Raw genomic sequence first — 6,000 nt, 5'->3', positions numbered from 1 at the left:
CCTACTTGAAATAAATGATTTTGATTTTGATTTTAACACTCTGTGGTTACTTTGATTAGTAAATCTTAACATAGTAGATTCGCCGACGCCCCGCAGTTTCACATGCGTAATTTTTGTTCCCGTGATAAAATATGAGCCTTTGACACTCATCAATTATGTGGCTTTCTATTGGTAAAAGAAATTTCAAAATCGGTTAAGTAGATCCAGAGATTATAGGGCGTAGGTTCGAATCCGGTCCATGGCATGCGCCTCCAACTTTTCAACATTTTAAGAAATTAAATATCACGTGTTTCAAAAGGTAAAGGAAAAACGTCGCTCGTTAGCTGGATGTATTTGGTGATAGAACGCAATAACAATACGGTTTCAAGAACATCAGAAAATCTTTGTGATTACTATCTCTTATAGACGTTAAAGCAAATAAAAATGTTGCTAAGGAAATATACCTTCCTTTCGCCTATTTATTAAAAACCATAGCCCCGGCTTCGCACGGGTTCTATAGGGTAGATACTAATATTGTGATTAGTCTTTACTATAGCCCCCCTAGCCAAGTGGCACGTCGATTCTCTTTCTACGATCGCTAGCGCTTCGAAAACTAAAAAAAAATGTATGGGAATGACAGACCTTGATCACGTGACCTGTCGATAGCAAATGTCATTCCCATACACTAATATAGTTTTCGAAGCGTTAGCGATCGTAGAAAGAGAATCGACGTGCCATTTAGCTAGGGGGGCAGGATAGCTTGATGTTCTGTCGATCGCTAACAACCGACACGGAATGTACGGCCCGGCAGTTCCTGTGCTTACGCTTTTTAATTCTCCAATATATTTTCATTAATATGTAGGTACATGTATCTTTTATACATATACCTACATAACTATTCATTTGAATCACTCTATCTATTGCTGAAAACTGCAATAAAATCGCGACTTAATTGTACATACAATGTAATAAAATGAAGCAACGATGTATAAAACACACACTCAAAGAGTAAATCCTTGTACAAAAATGTGTCCTTTTTAAAACCACATTATCTGTGATCTGGGGTACATACAAAAACAACGAGCATACTTTATAAAAACTTGATAAAAACAAATCGTTACAATTTGATCGTCAAAAAATATGAATAAAACAAAAGCTCGCACACAAAGCTTTTAGACGTGAAATTGTTTCCGAATTTGAATCCCCATCACCGAACACATGTTACGCAGTTCGAAGTTTTGGTCCCGAATTGACATCCAGTTGCGACTTTCGAGCTTTTATTATGAGCCTGCGATATTATGAGAGCCGTGATAGCCCAGTGGATATGACCTTTCCGGAGAGAATTCCGGAGGGTATGGGTTCGAATCTGGTCCGGGGCATGCACCTCCAACTTTTTAGTTATGTGCATTTTAAGAAATTAAATATCACGTGTCTCAAACGGTGAAGGAAAACATCGTGAGGAAACCTGCACACCAGAGAATTTCTTAATTCTCTGCGTGTGTGAAGTCTGCCAATCCGCATTGGGCCTGCGTGGTGGACTATTGGCCTGACCCCTCTCATTTTGAGAGGAGACTCGAACTCAGCAGTGAGCCGTATATGGGTTGATAACGACGACGACGACGATATTATGCAGACTTACCTCATTTTATCGAGTTTTTTTTTCTGATTGTGTAAGTACCGTAGGTTCCTTAACCATTATCATAAATGCTTGCAACAAACGGGTGCTTAGCAGTGGTAGGTTGGTACCTACATGTCTCAAGTTAATAATAGTTTGTTACTTTGAAAATTATGTCCAAATTGTTTTTCCTGCCATTATTCTAAAAGTTTTTAAAGGTGTGTAAGCCTGTACAAACAAATGACCATAGTATGTTAGCAATAACAATTATTTATAAGTCTATTGTTCTAACAACACTGTTACAATATATCTATAATAATATTATAAAGATGAAGAGTTTGTTTATTTGTATGATTGAACGCACTAATCTCAGGAACTACTGGTCCGATTTGAAAAATTTTTTCAGTGTTAGATAGCCCATTTATAGCGGAAGGCTATAGGCTATATATTTTCTCCATATTACTAAGGGAACGGGAACCACGCGGGTGAAACCGCGCGGCGTCAGCTAGTTGTATAATTATCTATTTACATTATAATATACGCAATTGAGATAGACGGCCTCCGTGGCGCAGTGGAATGCACGGTAGATTTATAAAACGGAGGTCCTGGGTTCGATCCCCTGCTGGGCAGATTGAGATTTTCTTAATTGGTCCAGGTCTGGCTGGTGGGAGGCTTCGGCCGTGGCTAGTTACCACCCTACCGGCAAAGACGTACCGCCAAGCGATTTAGCGTTCCGGTACGATGCCGTGTAGAAACCGAAAGGGGTGTGGATTTTCATTCTCCTCCTAACAAGTTAGCCCGCTTCCATCTAAGACTACATCTTCATTTACCGTCAGGTGTAATTGTAGTCAAGGGCTAACTCATAGTTATAAAAAAAAAAAAAGAAATTCTACTCGTAAGTACCTACTGGTGGATATCATTAGTATTGTAAATTTATAAGTAACAGTTATTTTAATAGTTTGCTAATAATGTCCAAAATAGTGAATAGGTCACCTGAAAGAAATCTCTACTTAGCGATAAGGCCGTCTTTTGTATGCTGATGAATCTTCTGTTGATGATATTTTTATTTAACTTGTTTTTGTCTTTGTGGTGTGCAAATAAAGTATTATTTATTAATGATATATACATAAATACGAATAATTACACACTAATACGTAGGTATATACCTGATACACAAAAAATCATCGTCAACATCATATCAGCCGATGGACGTCCACTGCAGGACATAGGCCTTCCAAACATCACGATACTGAGCCACCTGCATCCAGCGAATTCTTGCGACTAATAAAACAAAAATAGATATTAAAAATAAATAACAAGCAGTAATCCTGCCCGATCCGAGCCTATTTTGACAAAAGAATCGAATATAGGACCAATCAGAAACACCTACGCCAAAGAGGGTGTCAAAACGCCGCTAAACCACGCGCCCCCATCACGAAACACGTGTTACCCTATCCGAGCTTCCAAATTCACATTGAACTTTATTAAACTGTCGCCAATCATGTCCATGGCGTGCAGACTGCTGTCACCATAAAAAATAACAGGCTCGTAAAAGTGGATGGTCCTCCCGGGCAGGCTCATTATGTGCGTATAGTGCTACTATGCTACTAATCAATCTCTATCGCCGGTTTATTTATTGGCTCGTAAGTCTACGTACCTACTAGGTACGGTTTCTAATAATAACATGTTCGCTGCGGCACTGATTTTTCTGTTATTTGGCTTCAATATATATGGCTCTTCGTGGTCTTTCGACCCCGTAAGTGTATGTTTTTAGTAGCCGCACCGCAAATAGGATGCGGTACGGGGTTGATCGACCCCGTTACCCGTGTAAATAGTTTTCCATCTTATTAATATTATAAACGCGAAAGTTTGTGTGGATTTTTGTTTGAATATTTGTTACTCTTTAACGTCGCTACTACAGAAGCGATTTGGCTGAAATTTGGAATGGAAATATATTTACTCTGGATGAACACATACTCGTAGGTTACTTTTTATCCCGAAAAAATCCTTGGATTCTCGAAATTTGCGACTATTGCCACACACGCAGAGAATTAAGAAAATTCTCTGGTATGCAGGTTTCCTCACGATGTTTTTCCTTCACCGTTTGAGACACGAAATTAAATATCACGAGTACTTAATGACTGCTAAAATTATTACTCTTGATTTTGGCTTCTCCAGTCGATTAGAAAATAGAAATCGACATCTACATTAGATAAAATTACCTAAAAATTCAAATGGGAAGATACGAGTACAAGAATAATAAGTGAGCACGAATAAGCTGAATGTAAAAAGATTATTGAATAAAGAAATTGAATTGACTTCTTCAATAATATTGTTGCCTGACTCGCTGGACTATCGCTTTTGTTAATCTTTTCCGTATTATTATAATGCAATAAGAGTTTAATTGCGCTCATTAGGCACGGTTATGTTATTTTTTCATGTTAATTAAATTGTTTTAAATAAAATTTTACTTATGTAACATACGCAAAACTTTCTATTCTAATTAATTTTTTTATTTAATACTCTTTATTTGGTCACCACAATAATTTAAAAAAACAAGCAAAACAGAAACATAAGAAGAAGTAGAATACAAAAGGCGGCCTTATCGCTTAGTAGCGATCTCTTCTTAGGCTTAGGAACTTATTAGGACAACTGTAGTTGTGTATAAGTAATAATATACATTATATATACTTAAAAATAACTACCCACCAACACATAAACCATAATTCTACCTACCATAATCTGCTAGTTTCAACAAAATTAATGACATTTTAATTTCATAGAAACTAGCAGAGACATGCGAATTCATCCGCGAGAAAATCGATGTTAAAATAAGTACATACCTATTTATTTGAAATATCCGTAAAAAGATATATATCGCGGGATGTTTTTGTAAATATACAAAAGAGGAATATCCTATGCTTGCATGTTTTTGTTTCGAGTAGGTAGGTATATCTCCAAGGGATTTTGCATCGTTTTCAATGAAAGCTCCCAGGCGGCTTGACTTTTTCCGAGACTTCCAACATGTTTTAACTAATTTACACATCAATTTAACATATACCGAATACCTATACCGAAAACTTCTATAATTAATTATCTCTATGCGGGAACCGCATAAAAATCCGTTTCTTGGTTTAATTGGTCTTTGAGTTTATCGCGAACAGACAGACAGACGGGTTGAAGAGCTTTTTTGTTTTATGATCATTATCATCATTATCAACCCCTATTCGGCTCACTACTGAACACAAGTCTCCTCTCAAAATTGGAGAGGTTAGGCCAATAGTCCACCACGCTGGCCCAATGCGGATTGGCAGTCTTGCGGTTTTGTAATATACATTAATATTTTGATTATATAATAAGTAAGTATTAACCTTATATACAATTACCCAAGTAAATAAAAGAAAAAGGGCTTGAAAATTGAAAATGTCTGAACTGATTGATTCATGAACGTCGCGCTAAACCCTCTGAAGTCTGTAGCAACTGTCCTAAAAATTCTCGTCTCTGGCTTTGAAATTTGAATTTCATGACTCGAACATTTTGGTTCATTTATGGTTCCTTTTGTCTTGCTTTAAATAAGTTGAGTCAGTACGAGCTGAATCGAGTGATTGAAAGTGTATACTTATATAAAAGAGGTAAAGTTTGTGATATTGCAGGGGGTAGGTAATCTCTGGATCTAGTGGACCGATTTTGAAAATTATTTTATTATTAGAAAGCACGTTATTTGTAAGTATAGGCTTTATTTTATCACCGTATTCTTATGGGAAAGGGAACTACGTGGGTGAAACTGGGGGCGTCTGCAGCATCCAGGTTGAAGTTATCAATTAATTGCCATTTTATGATAAGTAATAATCGGCACATGTTAAGCACTTAATCGAGTACCTTATCATACGCCAAACATGCTTTACCAACATCATTTTGGAAAATACACTCGTACACTGCTGGACCGATATTAACCAAACATAGCTAAGAACCACTGTAAATATCAAATAAAAAAGAAAACGGAATCGGTCCATCCGTTTAAAATCTACGATGCACACAGACGACCTCCGTGGCGCAGTGGTATGTGCGGTGGATTTACAAGACAGAGGTCCTGGGTTCGATCCCCGGCTGAGTGTCTGAGGTTTTCCTATTTGGTGCAGGTCTGGCTTCGGCCGTGGCTATAGTTACCACCCTACCGGCAAAGATGTCGTCATCTACCCATATTCGGCTAACTGCTGAGCTCGAGTCTCCTCTCAGAATGAGAGGGGTTAGGCCAATAGTCCACCACGCTGGCCCAATGCGGATAGGCAGACTTTACACACGCAGAGAATTAAGATAATTCTCTGGTATGCAGGTTTCCTCACGATGTTTTCCTTCACCGTTTGAGACACGTGATATTTAATTTCTTAAAATGCATACAACTGAAA

The sequence above is a fragment of the Bicyclus anynana genome, chromosome 11 (assembly GCF_947172395.1).
Source record: "Bicyclus anynana chromosome 11, ilBicAnyn1.1, whole genome shotgun sequence".
NCBI lineage: Eukaryota > Metazoa > Arthropoda > Insecta > Lepidoptera > Nymphalidae > Bicyclus > Bicyclus anynana.
Note: the sequence above shows the minus strand (reverse complement) of the source record.